Source organism: Gekko japonicus, unplaced genomic scaffold (assembly GCF_001447785.1).
Source record: "Gekko japonicus isolate JY-2015 unplaced genomic scaffold, Gekko_japonicus_V1.1 scaffold275, whole genome shotgun sequence".
NCBI classification, from domain to species: Eukaryota; Metazoa; Chordata; class Lepidosauria; order Squamata; family Gekkonidae; genus Gekko; species Gekko japonicus.
This window is the reverse complement of record NW_015170895.1, coordinates 141,711-158,662: the sequence shown is the minus strand read 5'-3', so window position 1 is coordinate 158,662 and position 16,952 is coordinate 141,711. Positions and strand designations below refer to the sequence as shown.

The following is a 16,952-nucleotide window of genomic DNA, read 5'->3' as shown; positions in this document are numbered from 1 at the left end:
GGGGAGGAGGAAGGGTGCCCACCAAGGAGGTAACCGTCACTGCCCTCAACCAATAACCTGGCGGAACATCTCTGCCTTAACAGGCCCTGCGGAATTGCATAAGATCCTGCAGGGCCCCGGATATCATTTGACAGAGTTCCACCCAGCCGGGGCCATGACTGAGAAGGCCCTGGCCCTGGGCGAGGACAGCCAGACACCCCTAGGGCCAGGGGTCACCAGCAGGTTGTTATCCAAAGAGCGAGATGCTCTCCCGGGGACATACCGGAGGAGACGACCCCATAGATACATTGGTCCCAGACCGTGCAAAGCCTTAAAGGTCAATACCAGAACCTTTCATATTTCCTTTTGTTGCCCATTTGTGTTAGAGATTGGATTTATACCCCGCCCTTCACTACCCAAGGGAGTCTCAGAGCGGCTTACAAACTCCTTTCCCTTCCCCTCCCCACAACAGACACCCTTTGAGGTGGGTGGGGCTGAGAGAGCTCTTCACAGAGACTGCTCTTTTTCGAGAACAGCTCTTATCAGAACTACGGCTTGCCCAAGGTCATCCAGCCAGGTGCAAGTGGAGGAGTGGGGAATCAAACCCGGTTCTCCCAGACTAGAGTCCACGCACTTAACCACGACACCAAACTGGCTCTCACACCAAACTGGCTCTCACACCAAACTTAATAAAGATGAAAACAACAGTGCCACACCATGAAACCATGAGCAACAGGAAGGGGCGTCAGAAAAACCCGCCGCCCTGTTTCAGCATCTTCACGAGGAAGGAATTTCTGGCCCAAGCAGAAGACGGGGGCAACGACTGCTTCCCCGCAGGACGAGGTCAGCTTTCGCGCCGGTTTATCCATCGCAGCTGATGAGCCCGGTTTACCTCCCGTGTTCTAAAAAAAAAATCCCTTGCAAATTTGGCCCCTCCGTTAGACAAAGGCCACACGGCTTCCTTCTACCTGGGAGACGCCGCCACAGTTATTACCAGGAATTACTCCACACCGGCAGCTGTTCCTCGCTCGGCGAACAAAGCTTCGTGCCCGGGCTCGGATGACCTCAATTAATGGCACTGCCTGGAATATCTACAGTGCATACCTGACCCGAGTGACAGCTGTCATTTTAAAGGAAGGCGCAGAAGGGGGAGAAATGGGGCCTAATTGGAGGTTCCTCCCCGTCTCCCACAGGTGGAGCTTAACTAATGCACGGGGAAACCACTTAGGCGCTCAATGCCTTCACGTTGCCTGGAAATCTCTGGAAGCAAAAAAACCTTGTTTATAGGCAGCAGGAGACTCTCCTCCATGTTTTCAAGAGGGAAGGGAACGTGAGAAACGGGGGTTCAGCTTCACTGGGTTTTGCTAAATCCAGTAGCAGCGTCAGACTCCCTGCAGAGGTCCATCGGTGGCTATTAGCCACAAGGTATAGATAGGGGCTCTGGGGCAAGTGATGCTCTGTCATCTTGGTGCTTGGGGGGGGGGGTCAACAGTGGGAGGGCTTCTGGTGTCCTGGCCCCACTGATGGACCTCCTGATAGCATCTGGTCTTTTTGGCCACTGTGTGACACAGAGTGTTGGACTGGATGGTTCACTGGCCTGATCCAGCATTGGCTTCTCTTATGTTCTTATATGGAGCTGAGGTCCATCAGTGGCTATTAGCCTCAAGGTTCAGATAGGAGCCAACTTCAGAGGACGGTGGAAGACAGGAGGGCCTGGCGTGATCTGGTCCTTGGGGTCGCAAAGAGTAAGTAAAGTATAAGCAGAAGCACGATGACAGGGGGTGACGGCAGAGGAAACCGAGGCAGGTGCCCCTGTGGGGTGCTGAACGTCAGGTGGCTGGCAGAGAACAGCTCAGGTCTGAGTCAACCATCTGAAGATCAGAGAACTCGCAGGGGTCACAGCAGCAAGGCGCTTTGGCCTGATGACAGAGCTCTGGATTACCGACCCAGAAAAATCAGGCCGTGCAAAGCCCCCTCAGTCCTACTTCCGTCGGAAGGGGCCCAGACACACCGAGGAAGAGGACCAAATCTCAGGTCAGCCACGGACTCACAAGTTGGGTTGAGGGAAAAAAGTCTCTCTTAGCTCTCCCCCCACCCCCGGGTTACAGGCCTACCTCCCAGGGCTATTTCATGGTAAAGGACTACGGAGATGAAGTGTTTTCAGACCTAGAAGCACGCTCCACCATTGTTCCTACGCTACAAACTCAACTTGTGCCAGTACGGTGTAATGGTTAAGAGTACAGACTCTAATCTTTCAAGGGAAAGACGAAGAAATTTATTTACAATGGTGGTCAAGAGTGTATAAATAGTTACATAAGTTTGTGGAATTGTAAGGCTCTCAAAATTTGAAATTATGTTGTCTTTTTTGTTTTGTCATCCTTATTTATAAAATATAAATAAAATTTATTTTTTAAAAAGTAGGTGAAGCCAGGCGGGGCTTCTGGACAAGCAGGTCTTCTGATTGGCCGTGTAGATTAAAAGGTACAGTATCCTGTTCAACAGAGCATCTGCCTGAAACATTGAAGATTTACTGTTGAGAGTTATGTATAATCTCAATCCCTCAAATTTTGTGGTGGGGAGACAGGACTGCTGGGAGCTTGGAAATACGTGCAGGTTCTTTTTCCGTCTTACGTTCGTGGGCTCTCCTGGGCTCAACCCCCCCCCCCCGCACCTGCTCGATCAAGGGCGAGCGCTTGTGCGTCAACCATTCTTAAAGCACTCCACCAGATACAAATTGCATTATTTATATTGATTTTTATATTATGCCATGATTTGCTGCGGCAGTAATCGCAAAGGTTTCGGGAATAATTAAAACCGTTCCCCAATTTTCCACCAGCAACCGAAGGCTTATTTTTCATGACTGAGCCGTCATTTTAATGACCGAGCGACTATAATTCATACCGCTGCCAGGAACTGAGGGAGGAGAGGGACCAGGAGCTCTCCTGCTGCGAGGCGTTGCCTGCACGCCTTTTGGAAACGCGGCAACAGCCGAAGAGACCCAAACTACTCCTGGGCAATTGAGAATCGTCTCAATTTCTCCCCCCACCCCTTCCCAAAACAAAAACATACAGCCCCAAGAAAGAAAGAACTGTATACAAGTAGAAAGCATGAGTCTTTCATTTTAAAAACCAGATACCATGGCGATGCCAGCCTCCAGGTGGGACCTGGAGATCCTCTGGAATTACAGACCACCTCCTGACTTTGGAGATCAGGTCCGCTGGAGAAAAGGGATTCTCTGGAAGGTGGAGTTGGTGTGATGTGGGAATGAAAAACTCCTGTGAGGCATGCCCGGGAGTTCAAGTTCTCACCGGGAGATTGGCAAGCAGTGCACAAGGTCTGCTGAGTCTGCATGAGTTTGCTGAGAAAATAAACTTGGCTACAGTGGGCAAGATAGGAGAGTTTCAGCGTAAAGAACATTCTGTTAAGAACATACTGCGATCTTAGCTTAGAGTCTTTCTTCTTGTAACGTTTTCACTGTACAGGGCAGGGGGGGGGGAGAAATGTGTGAGCCTAATAAAACGCTACTGACATCCAGTTCTGCAGAACAGCTTGGGACAGAGAGACAGCTTGAGAACTTGGTCAGAGAGCTTCAACAGATCTCTGTGTGTTGTGTCATTATTGAACCTCTCCAAACCCCCAGGCGTTTTCAACCCTGGAGCTGGCAACCCAGTGTTCCCTCTAAGCTGAGTTGGTGTGAGCCAGCTCACAGTTCTTTAGCCTCCGGCTCACACACAGAACCATAGAATGTTAAGAGTTGGAAGGGACCTTGCAGGTCATCTAGTCCAACCCCCCGCACTCTTCAGGAGCATGGCCGAAAGATAGCCCTACAACATGCCCAAAAGAGGGTCGTCCACAGTTAGGATGTTTCTCCTGATATTTAGCTGGTAACGACTCCCTTGTCATTTCCACCCATTTTTGTCTTAGCTCAGGCAGGATGTCTCCAAACTAATTTATGCAGCAGCCAAATCGCTCGCTCACGTTAATGCCAGGAGCTCACAAAGTAGAATTTTTGCTCACAAGATTCCACAGCTTAGAGGGAGCACTGCCTGTGACCTCCCGTCCCCCGTCCCCCATCCAGAAGAAGTAAAAGCTGCCCGGGGTCCGTGTGGCAATTTTCAGAAAAGGACACTTTGTGTGGGGGACTGACGGACATGGAACAGCCCCTCTTAAGACATGATTTTTTGTTGGGTATTACAAGTTGAAAACACTCAGTATATCTGGGGTTAAATGTTTGTTTATGATACTCACAGGAAGTCACATGTTTCTCATGTAACCCATGTTCTTTAGCTGTAGGATGCCCGGGAATTTTCTCCCTGATCTAGGAATTTGATTGGGACTAAAGTGTCAAGGTATATTACCATTTTATGGCTTCTCTTCCCATCTTTGTTTTGGTGTTCTGAAGAAGAAGAAGAAGAGTAGCCATACTCTCTCTCTTTGTCATTGTAGTGTAAGGATGTAGCCGACTATGCTCTGTTGTTATTTTCATCCCAGTTACCCTTCCCCATGCTAGAATTTAGTAAAAACTTTATATTTTAATCACACATGGACTCTCAGTCTGAATTATTTTATTCCGGGACTGCTGGACTATCTTATCTCTGCTAAATCCCATTTTTTCAATATCTCTCTATCACCCAACATTTCCCCCTTTCAATTGCAGCTCATGCGACTGCAACCTGGAAAAATACACACAATGTGTGATCCCTCTCCACACCCTTCACCAAATGAGGGGCTGGGGGGGGGAGAAGTGTGGAGGTGCGACAGCTGCCAGACATGAAAGAACGAAGCTGTACCTGTGGGAAGAGGGTGGGATCGGGGTCTTGGCTCCCTACTCTGGATCCCACTTCCAAAGATAACAGGAAGAATTACAAGTGCATTTTGTGCTCCTGTACTGCGAGCGTCCATGACTCACGTTGTTTTGACACCCTTTTAATACATTTTATTCCGGATAAACCGTTTGTAATTCAGAGGAGGCCCACTTACAGATACCGGAAGACGAAAGCGATAAAAGAGACTCAATCGGCTTGCCAAAGCAATCCCCTGGTCCACTATAAAACGAGCGGATTGTCGAGAGGGCCGGGTCGTCAGAAACCGCACGAACATTTCTTGTGCTCCACGGTTTGTTCGGCTTTATAACTAAAGATTCCATAAAGCGGAGACAGCAGACCCCAGGCGGGCTTGCCTCACCGTGCGAGCATGCCCACCAGCCACGTATGCAAAGCTATAAAGCACCAGTGGGCCATTTCCATGAATAACTCCCAACTCGGGGGGGGGGGTACTTTGATCAGCCACCAAGTGGTTAAGAGGGTGGGGTCCAGGCAGGCTGGAACACAGCCCGGAAAGCAAACCTCAGCTCAAGCACAGCTGGACACACAGGGGAGCAGCGCAACACACCCAGTCCCTCCGACAGCAACCCCGGCGCAGCGGAAAAGAATCCACCCATTTCAGTGTTTAGCTGCCTTTCAACCCAACAGGGACCCCAAAGCACCTTACATCATTCCCTGAGCATGTAAGAATCACAGAGTTGGAACGGACCTTCCAGGGTCATCCGGTCCAACCCCCTGCACGACGCAGGAGTTTCATAAATACCTCCCCCCACACCCGCAGTGACCCCTGTTCTGAAGCAACAGGACAAAATCTTGAGTCCAGTGGCACCTTTAGGACCAACAAAGTTTAATTCTGGGTATAAGCTTTCGTGTGCACGCAGTATGCGTGCACACGAAAGCTTAAACCCAGAATTAAACTTTGTTGGTCCTAAAGGTGCCACTGGACTCAAGACTTTGTCCTGTACCAACTACAGCTTTCCAAAGAGCTGTAGTTGGTAGTTTGAGAGAGCCAGTATGGTGTAGTGGTTAAGCCAGTTTGGTGTAGTGGTTAAGTGTGCGGACTCTAATCTGGGAGAACCGGGTTTGATTCCCCACTCCTCCACTTGCACCTGCTGATGTGACCTTGGGTCAGTCACAAGCTCTGGCACAGCTGTCCTTGAAAAAGAGCAGTTTGTGTCAGAGTTCTCTCAGCCCCACCCACCTCACAGGGTGTCTGTTGTGGGGAGGGGAAGGGGAAGGGGTTTGTAAGCCGCTCTGAGACATCTTTGGGTAGTGAAGGGTGGGGTATAAATCCAATCTCCTCTCTTCCTCCTCCTCCACTTGCACCTGCTGGATGACCTTGGGCAAGCCATTGTTCTGGTCAGAGCTGTTCTCTCAAGGACAGTTCTAAAAAGAGCTCTCTCAGCCCCACCTACCTCACAGGGTGTCTGTTGTGTGGAGGGGAGCGGAGGGGAAGGGAAAGGAGTTTGTAAGCCGCTCTGAGACTCCAAGTGAAGGGCGGGGGTATAAATCCAATCTCCTCTCCTCCTCCTCCTCCAAAGCCTGGAGGAAACCAGACCAAAGGCAAGAGGCAGCTTTGTTTCTTTGTGCGACGGCCGCCTTCTCATCTCTATGTGGGTCTCTCTTACCCAAGTGATGGGGGGGGAAGTTATTAACTGCTGCACCGTCCAAAAGCCAGTCGGGGATACAGAAGAACGACCGGAGAATTCTGTCCTCCTCTGCAGAGTGCTTCAGTGAATCCTTTTGTTTTAACACCCCTTAACACACTTCACGCCAATAAGCTGTTCACAGGTCAGAAGAGGCCCACAGTGAGTGTTCCTCTACGGATGATATCCTTCTAGGGCTTTCTCAGAGTAGATCACCCCAAAGCGGAGTGGTTAAGTGCGCGGACTCTAATCTGGGAGAATCGGGTTTGATTTCCCACTCCTCCACATGCAGCTGCTGGATGACCTTGGGCAAGCCACAGTTCTGTCAGAGCAAACCTCGAAAGAGCTCTCTCAGCCCCACCTACCTCATAGGGTGTCTGTTGTGGGGAGGGGAAGGGAAAGGAGATGGTAAGGTGCTCTGAGACTATAAATCCCATCTCCTCCTGGTGGTGGAGTTGGAAGTGGTGGTGTAGAATATCATGGTTTCCCCCACCCCCAAAAAATCTTATATCCTACTTTTCTTTTGAGAAGGAACAAAAGACAGATAACAGGAACCCCTTGATGAAAAGAAGGGGGTATAACAGGAACCCCTTGATGAAAAGAAGGGCCGAATCTGAAGCCTAGTAACATCTTCCAGGCTTAAAAATCTGCCTCCTCTTCTCCTTTGCCTTCCAGCAAAAATACCATCTTCCGTGCACACAGGCAGGATGGCTTAGCCAATTCTTCTGTGGGCTCCTCTTCAGTGTCCCCTCTAAGCTGAGTTAGTGTGAGCTAGCTCACAGTTTCTTAGCCTCTGGCCCACACATTTTTGTCTCGGCTCAGGAAGGATGGGGCTCCAGAGCAGACTAATCTGTGCATTTGCCAAATCGCCTGCTCACAACTTTAACACCAGCAGCTCACAAAGTAGAATTTTTGCTCTACACAAGGCTACAGAGTCACCACCGTCGCCTGCCTAGAGTGACCCCAATGCCCACGATTTTTACCTGCTCCCTTCTTCGGCGATGCCCCCTCCCCAAAAGATGCCCGAGGGGCTTCAACGTCTTGCAGAAAAGCCTCACGGCATCCCCTGACTACAAGCACAAGCCCCGGCACTTCACAGGCCAGGGTTGTTTTATAAATGTGTGCCTGTCACCGGCACATGAACTTTACCCACCAAAATACCGGAGCATTTAATGAGCCAGAAATTCCACCACCCCTCCCCCAATAGCAGGGCCCTGCGACATGGTGAGAGGGCACTCCACACACACACACACACACGGAACTGCACGAGGAACAAATAACGCAAGGAAAGCCAGGCAGGCCCCTCAGGTGGGAATTGTTGAATCAAGGCCACGGGGCGGATGAGGGAGCCGGCCTGCGTGGGAGTTTCCAGACACTCCTCTTTCCCTGCACATTTAGCAATTGCCTTGCTAATCCTTATTTTTTTATGCCAAAGGGGGAGGGGGGATAAAGCGACAAGTTCTAAGCTGTTTTCACAGATTTCGGAAAGCCCCCCCCCCTCCCTGAGAATGAAATTTAACAGAGCAATGGAAGGAAGCAGCAGAAATGCCAAAAAACAGGAGTACGGAGGATCTAAGAGCAACCAGCACAGATGACCGAAGCCAAGCTCAGGGTAACGCCTCTCGTTTCTGCAGCAAGCAAACTGTGTCTGGATTGCACCGTGCAGAAAGTCACCTGCACAAAAGCTCTTCTGTACATATTACAAAACCATCCCAAACATGAAAAACTAAGGCCCAGTTCAACTTGATGCTGGTGGGCAGGAACAATGTAGAAGAAAAAGAGACTGGATTTATACCCCGCCCTTCACTCGGAGTCTCAGAGCGTCTTACAAACTCCTTTCCCTTCCCCTCCCCACAACAGACACCCTGTGAGGTGGGCGGGGCTGAGAGAGCTCTTTCCAGAACTGTCCTTGAGAGAACACCTCTGGCAGAACTATGGCTTGCCCAAGGTCATCCAGCAGCTGCATGCGGAGGAGTGGGGGATCAAACCCGGTTCTCCCAGATTAGAGTCCGCGCACTTAACCACGACACCAAACTGGCTCTCGATGTACCCAAACAGCACTTACTTAAACTGGGCCGTTCCGTATGCCTCATACCAGTGGAAAGCGTGCCCAGGCGAGAGGCCTTTTGTGCATGGGAGCGCTTCATGCACTGTGGCTAAAGGGGCCCCAGCTCCGACAAGACTTTGGGTGTGTCCAACACGGCAGTTTGAAGCTCTTGCTTGCCAGCAGCACATTTAAGTCACGCCCCAGTATCAGAGAAAAGAGCTCCAGGCTTTCTTTTTAACATGCCGATTCTGCCTGGGCAGAGATATTGATTCCCCCCACGGTAAAATATTTGGTCCGGTAAGCCATCCCCTCTCACCAGACACATGCAGTCTCAAGTGGCACAGTCTTCCCAACCTGTGTTCTCTTACGTGAATTAGCCTCAAGTCTCTCCTACGCGGCTCTGAAGGAAATCATATGGCAACCTCCGAACCGAAGACAAAGCAAAGAAAGCTCAGATTTCTCAGTCACAGTAGACTACCAACTGAAATGCCATGAAGAGGAAGAAGAGAAGAAATTGGATTCATACCTCACCCTTTACTACCCAAAGGATTCTCAGAGTGGCTTACAGACTCCTTTCCCTTCCCCTCCCCACAACAGACACCCTGTGAGGTAGGTGGGGCTGAGAGAACACTGACAGAAACTGCTCTTTTTCAAGAACAGCTCTGACAGAACTATGGCTTGCCCAAGGTCATCCAGCAGGTGCAAGTGGAGGAGGAATGGGGAATCAAACCCGCTTCTCCCAGGTTAGAGTCCGCACACTTAACCACTACACCAAACTGCAGGCTTGTTTGGGGGAACCTGACTGCTTGGGAAATATATGCTGGTCTACTCGGCCTGGAATCTCACACAGTTTGAACTGAGGCAGAGCGCAGGGCCTTTTTTCTGGCCTCCACATTCCGAGGCAGTCAGCCTCTAAATCCCAGGGCCAGGAGACATCAGGGGAAGGCCTCGGCCTTTCTGCCCTGTTGTTGGACCTCTAGAGTCTAGAGGAACCGATTAGCCACTGTGTGAGACAAGATGCTGGACTAGATGGACCCTCCACTGGTCTGACCCAGCAGAGCTCTTCTGATGTTCTTCTCAGGGGAAGGCCTCGGCCTCTCTGTCCTGTTGCTGGCCCTCCAAAAGAATGGGTTGGACACTGTTTGAGACAGGATGCTGGACTAGAGGGACCCTCCCTGGTCTGACCCAGCAGGGCTCTTCTGGTGTCCTTCTCAGGGGAAGGCCTCGGCCTCCCTGCCCTGTTGCTGGCCCTCCAGGGGAACTGGCTGGCCCCTGTGTGAGACGGGAGGCTGGACTAGAGGGACCCTCCCTGGTCTGACCCAGCAGGGCTCTTCTGATGCTCTTCTCAGGGGAAGGCCTCGGCCTCTGTGCCCTGTTGCTGGCCCTCCAAAAGAATGGGTTGGACACTGTGTGAGACAGGAGGCTGGACTAGATGGACCCTCACTGGTCTGAACCAGCAGAGCTCTTTCTGGTGTTCTGATCAGGGGAAGGCCTCGGCCTCTCTGCCCTGTTGCTGGCCCTCCAGAGGAACTGGTTGGCCACTGTGTGAGACGGGATGCTGGACGAGATGGACCCTCACTGGTCTGATCCAGCAGGGCTCTTCTGATGTCCTTCTCAGGGGAAGGCCTTGGCCTCTGTGCCATGTTGTTGGACCTCTAGAGGAACTGATTAGCCACTGTGTGAGACAAGATGCTGGACTAGGTGGACCATTGGTTTGATTCAGCAGGGGTCTTCTTATGCCTGAGTTGTCAACGAGAACCTTCTTAGGAGAACCCCAGAGAGCGCCGGGATTGCTTCGGATGCAGCATCTACCTGCCAACACTTGAGCCATTCTACTGCACGGAATGAAGATGGACACACCCTTTGACCTGGCAGAGAACGGAGGGGAATCACGGCTGGCATCTGTTACTGGTGGCTTCAGTTAGCCCTTCTTTTAGGACGCTTATCGCCTGTGCTGAAAATCTCTGCTCACGGGTCCCTCGCCCAGAGGACTGCCTCATGGGTCCAAACTGAAGTTGCTGGAAAGGCCCTGATCGCCAGGGCCTTCTGTGTTTTACATCAGGCCAGCTTCTTTTTCTCATTCTCTGGAATTTAAAGGCCTCCCTCCCCATCCTTTGGGAGTGATACGCTGCGTCTGCTCACCACGACTAGGGGTGTGCAAAAAAATAAATAAAAAATTCGGCCCATTCGGATTCGGTCGAATCCGGCAGAATCAATTTTGGCTGGCAGTTAAGACTCCCGCATGTCAGTTTCGTCAGTAGGAGCCCATTTGGGAGTCTTTGGCCAGCCCCATGTCAATTTCAGCCCCATTCTATCCTATGGGCCATTGAAGTCAATGGTGAAAACATAGGGTATATTCTGGGGGCTGGAGGGGAGGGGGCTTGAGGGAGAGGCTCCATACTCTCAGAGTAGCTGCTGGAGCCTCTCCCCAAGATACCAACCACGTTTGAAGAACATTGGACCAGGGGGTCCAATTCTACGGGCCCCCAAACAGGTTGCCCCTATCCCCCCCTCCATTGTTCTCTATGGTGGGGGGAAAGTAAGCCCGCCGGGAGGGTCTGCGGATGCCCCTGATCTCGCTTGCTAAGAGACCAAATGCTTTTAAGCGCAATATCAACGCATCCTTGTGCATGTTGACCGTAACAACCAGGCACCGTATTCAGATCCAGTTAATCTCCTGCTGCCACTTGCTGGGTGGAATATTCATCAGCAGCCCCCAATCTCTTCCTTCCACCATATTATCCAATTCACTGCCATGTAAAATATATTAAAGCCTGCAAATATTGGGGGGGGGGAGATGAATAATTCATGACCGCCAAAAATAAGGCGCAAAAAACACTGATGTTTTGCGATCACTGCTCATTTATTTGCTCAGTATCTCCTCCACCCTCCCGGTACTAAACTCAGAGCAATCAAAGTCTGCAACACAGTCCTTGCAAAAAGCAACATGATTTTCAGACGCTCCTTTACAATAATGTTCCAACAACATACATCATTTTTTTAAAAGGGAGATGCCAAGACAGAAGCCGATGAATAAGAGCGCTTTTCCCCTCTGCGGGATTCAATCTCACCTGCTTCTAAATATGTATAATGCTAGAATATTAAAGCTCGCTAGGCTGCCATTAGTCTTCCTGCAGTTTAATTTCATCTTACCCTCGCAATTCACATCTGCAAACACTTTTATGCTTTAAAAAAAGCCAACATCCCAATTGAGACCTGAAAACCTGCAAAGGCTCCATGAAGCAGAATGCCGAAGTGCCCCTGATGCTTCTGTTCAAATACAGACAGCAAAAATTTTGCACACATGTTTACCATTTGTTAAATGTAAAGGTTAATTTTTTTTTTTTAATGTATTCATTAAGTCTGAGAAGGGTTCGCAAGTCTGAAAGATCTAATCCCCCTGAGCATCGGATGCAAAACAGTAACAAGTACTGAGAGAAAAATTCCAGAATCTTGCCTTGAAAGGGCAGGAAACCACAAGGTTGCATAAGAAGTTCTGCAAGACATTGCGCTCTTTGCTGTCGGCTTTAGGCAAGCTCTTAAGGGAAGTCTGTCGTGCTTTCCCTTACTTAAAAATTTAAAAGCGAGAACATTTTTAAACGGAAAACATAGGTGGCAGTTGCTTAGGATCTCGCAGGGTACTGAATATCAAAGTGCCTTCATTCTCGAATGAAAAAAGAAAATGAGGATGACTTAAATTGAAAGTTATACGTCACTAGACGATTAAACAGTTTGTCAATCTTAGTTCTTTCTACCAATTCTACATTTCTATTAAACTGTCAGTGTAGAACTGAACTGGCACCTCAAACAAATCTGTCTTGCTTCATTTTGGCTCCCCAGACGTCTCAGGATGCTCTGCCCCAAAGCGGGGAACAGAGATCTCAAACAAACGCTCAGAAATTGCCAAACCCAGTGGCTTTTACAGAGAATGACACTCCCAAAGCCTCCGTCGCTTCTGAACCCTGCAAATTATTTTCATGCAAGCCTCCTCCGACGTGATTTGTTTACTTTTAAAGAAACATCCATTCACTGCTCCGTGACTTAAACGGTAATGAAAGCACTTCACGGGAGGTTACAGTTAAGAAACCGAACAAGCCCATTCATGCCTTGCTTAAAGAATGTCTCCAAGTCACGGAGAGATATAACCCATTTGGCAACTGCATGGCGCAGGCTACCGGGAACGGCTGACTTACCTTTGATCTTGAGTTTGATCACTTAGCACTTCAAACCAAGACAGCTCTTAAAAAGAAGAGAGAGATCAGGGTCTAGAGCTCCGTACACTCCATGAAGATTTTCGGGGTAGACGCTTTTGAGAGACAAAGCAACGCTTATGCCCAGAAAATCTTGTCGGCCTCTACAATACTGCTAGACCCAAATTTAGCTGTTCTACTGCAAAACAACAGCTCTTTAAAAGAAGTTCTTTCTTTTTAAATCGTGCTGCCTTTCCTCCTCCCATTACGAGCCTGTTTGTTGAGGGATCGGGAAGATTACGGTTCAGATCAAACGTCCCCTCAGCTCCAAGAGGCAAAGGTATAATGAAACCACCACCGCTCAATAACCCAAAGCACGATTCATGGACGTTTGCACCCCATACTAAGCAGTCTTCCTTCCCTCACTTCTCTGGCCTGGTTATTTTATTGATTTATTTCTGTTTGATTTATACCCTACCCTCCCTTGCCAGGTCAGACTCAGGGCGGCTTACATATATGCAAAAGCTAAAAACAGCAATATAATAAAAGCATTAAATCTCAAAACAACTACATAAGGTGCTAATAACAATTTAAGTAACAATGGCGAAGGCAGAGTAGAACCGACGCACGAGTAAACGCAGCCAGTATTAGATTTCAGTGTCAGCGGAACTCGGGCTGTCGGTGATGGTATTGGGCCCAGGGCCTTGATTTATTGGGTGTGGCTCCTTAATTAAAGGCCTGGTGGAAGAGCTCCGTCTTCCAGGCCTCGGTTACCAGCACAACACCCTCCGCACACGCAAGGCTAAGGCACTGGGCGGCTGAGAAGTTCTGGAAATGGAGTAAGCGTTTGAGGCCGAGAGCCCCCACCGCCTGCATTCCAACCCCCCAGCTTTGCCAGTCTGGCTGCAGACAGAGGACAGACGTTGAGATACTGATCTCCTCCAGACATACCTTAAGTCAAAGGGAGGCCTCCAAACGCTAATGCATCTCAGAATCCCAGCTCGACTTCAAACAACCACCTGGAGAATAAAAATAAAGCTAATTAAGACCCCCTCGAAACGTGTTCCGCTGCGTGCGGCTCCTCCCGCACTGAAAGGGAGCCCTGCTTATACATTTAAAGACTTGACAAAGAGATTCCAATTTTTTTTTATTTTTTTTTAAGGATCCAGAGCATCAATTTCATTTCCTCCAGGCGGCTGCAAAGGAGTTTAATCTGCTTGGCCTGCCAAAATCCTACCTAATTGAAGAGCTAATCCCTGACTGCTGCCTGGCGCTGACATAAGAGGCAATGGCTTCATTAAACATTTTGGGAAGAAGCTGGAGGAGTCAAATTGCCCCTAACCCTCCACATTCAAGGGATTCTTGCTTTAAACAAAACCTGCCCTAGTCAAGAAGGGGAGATTTAAAAGGGCAAAAAGCCAGATCCAACATTCTCTCATCTCTTCTAATTTCATCAGCTTTCGAGATCTGGAGTAGCCTGCAATCTTTACTATTTGGTGTGTCCCCCCCTTTAATTAGGTCCCAACCAAGGTGCCCTCTAAGCTTTGGAGTCTTGCGAGCAAAAATTCTACTTTGTGAGCTACTGGCATTAAAGCTGTGAGCGAGCAATTTGGCTACTGCGTGAATTAGTTTGCTCTGGAGCCCTCCTTCCTAAGCGAAGACAAAAATGTGTGAGCCGGAGGCTAAAAAAACTGTGAGCTAGCTCACACTAACTCAGCTTAGAGGGAACACTGGTCCCAAGTAAGAGATATTCATCCACTCCCTAGAAAGACACTGGTTAAGATTTTCCATCACTTGCCTATTTCTCATGAAGGCTAGACACACGGTAAAGAAGAGAGGGGTGTGTGTGCATGGCTTTGTATGTCACTATCAAGGTGGATATCAAGTGGATATCAGTATCAAGTGCCAACTTAGCAGTTCGAACGCAAGAAATTGCAAGTAGATAAATAGGTACCGCTTCGGTGGGAAGGTAACAGCGTTCTGTGCGCCGTGGTGTTTAGTCATGCCGGCCACATGACCACGGAAACGTCTTCAGACAGCGCTGGCTCTTCGGCTTTGAAACGGAGATGAGCACCGCAACCCTAGAGTCGGATTCGACTACCTTTACCTTTTTATCAAGGTGGAAAGGGGGCTGCAGTGGCTCAAGTGGTTAAGACGCTGAACTGCAGGCCGGAACGTCGGTAGTTCAAGCAGTTCGAGACCCGAGTGCCAAATGACGGAATGAGCTCCCGTCTCTGGCCCCAGCTCCTGCCAACTAGGCAGTTCGAAAGCAAGAAATTGCAAGTAGATAAATAGGTACCGCTTCGGTGGGAAGGTAACAGCGTTCCGTGCGCCTCGGTGTTTAGTCATGCCGGCCACATGACCACAGAAATGTCTTCGGACAGCGCTGGCTCTTTGGCTTGGAAACGGAGATGAGCACCGCAACCCTAGAGTCAGATTCGACTGGCTTTCGAGCAAGGGAAACCTTTACCTTTCTATCAAGGTGGAAAGAGACTCCTTGCTCATATGCAACAGCGGGGCACAGATAAACAGCAAGAAAGATTCAGGGTAGCGTGCAACTACGCAACAAGCTTTTAACCTCGGCATTTAATCATCAGCATTTTGCTACTTATTTATTACGAACCAGGGGAAAATGGAGGAAGCCGCATACCCTACTATTCTGAATGATATCCGGTTTGTTTTTATGCTCGAGACGGTCCAAACCTCTGCCCAGCAGTTCTTATTTCCATCCAATACAAAAAAATGAAGAAGTACCTCAAAATGTCCATCATAAAGGGTTTTGTTGTCAAAGGCTTACACTGACAGAGTTCATTACCTGTTGTAGATTTCCCCGGAAAACCTACAACAGCTAATAAAGGGTTTTCTTTTAAAAAAGAAGAAGAAGGGTAGTGTCTTTGAAAGGACTTCCCATTTTAACAGAAATTTCCACCCTCCTTCCACCCAGCCCACCCTCTCTAGGAGGCAAGATTTCTGTGCCGGACAGTTCTTCGAGAGGCAGGCGGAAAATGTCTCATTTTTGACTAAATGTGTCTTGCGCACTGTTTGCAGCAAGATGCACATTTCTTTAAAAGGAGCCATTAAACATGATGCCTAATAGGACCCGGGTCTATCATTCTCCGATACCCCCCTCTTGTTGGGGGCTCAATTTAATAAACAAAGGCAGCTTTAATAATTCAGAATTTGCTTCGCCAAAGACGCGAGAGGCCTGTCAGAATCCTTCTGCAAGACAGTCGGTGAATTTCTTCAAGCCTCTGAGCTCTTTGCAAAGATTTAAGTCTGTGCTGTTGCTTTTTGAATACTGATAAGTGAAGTTCTCTTTTCTCCTCTTTAAAGGATTAAACATACCCACACAGGCATCTTTATTAGTGAATCACACACCATTAAGTTGTCAGGTTTTCTTCCACAGCTCTTAAAGATACAGTCATCCAAAAGCTGCATTTTCACAGCATTTCTTTTAATTCGAGGGAGCGGGGGCGGACAAAGAACTAGCTCACCGTTTTTCCCTTCCAGCTTAAAGGGAGAAGAATAGAAAAGAGGAGGAAGAGAACCAGATTTCAGCAACTTAAAGGTAAAGGTTCCCTTGCTCGAAAGCCAGTCGAATCCGACTCTAGGGTTGCAGTGCTCATCAAAGCCGAAGAGCCAGCGCTGTCCAAAGATGCTTCCGTGGTCATGTGGCTGGCATGACTAAACACCAAGGCGCACGGAACGCTGTTACTTTCCCACCGAAGTGGTACCTATTTATCTACTTGCAATTTCTTGCTTTCGAACTGCTAGGTGGGCAGGAGCTGGGGCCAGAGACGGGAGCTCCCTCTGTCATGTTGTGGCACTCGGGTCTCGAACTGCCGAACTACTGACCTTCCACAGCCTGCAGTTCAGCGTCTTAACCACTTGAGCCACCGCAGCTCCATACTCAGCAACTTACATACATACTGAACAAAGTTTGAGTCCGGTGGGACCTTTAAGACCAACAAAATTTTATTCAAGGTATAAGCGTTAGTGCGCCAGCACACTTAGAATCATATAATGTTACAGATGGAAGGGACCTTGCAGGTCATCTAGTCCAACCCCCCTGCACTCTGCAAGAGCATAGCCGAAAGACAGCCCTACAACAGACCCGAAAGATGGTTGTCCAGCCTCTGCTTGAAAACGTCCAGCGAAGGAGCCTCCACCACCTCCCAAGGCAGTCTGTTCTACTGCTCAACCACTCTGACAGTTAGGAAGTTTCTCCTGATATTTAGCCGGTAACGACTCCCTTGTAATTTCCACC

General features: G+C 49.1%; 1 protein-coding gene across 1 annotated transcript in view; it reads right to left on the bottom strand.

Annotated features, from left to right (window-relative positions):
• Positions 1 to 13,707, bottom strand: part of GLCE (glucuronic acid epimerase) — a 46,939-nt gene extending 33,232 nt beyond the window's left edge. The window contains exon 1 of the mRNA XM_015418506.1: positions 13,637 to 13,707. The gene's annotated coding sequence lies outside the window, so the exon portion shown is untranslated. The remainder of the gene's footprint in view (positions 1 to 13,636) is intronic.
• Positions 13,708 to 16,952: the final 3,245 nt, after the last annotated feature.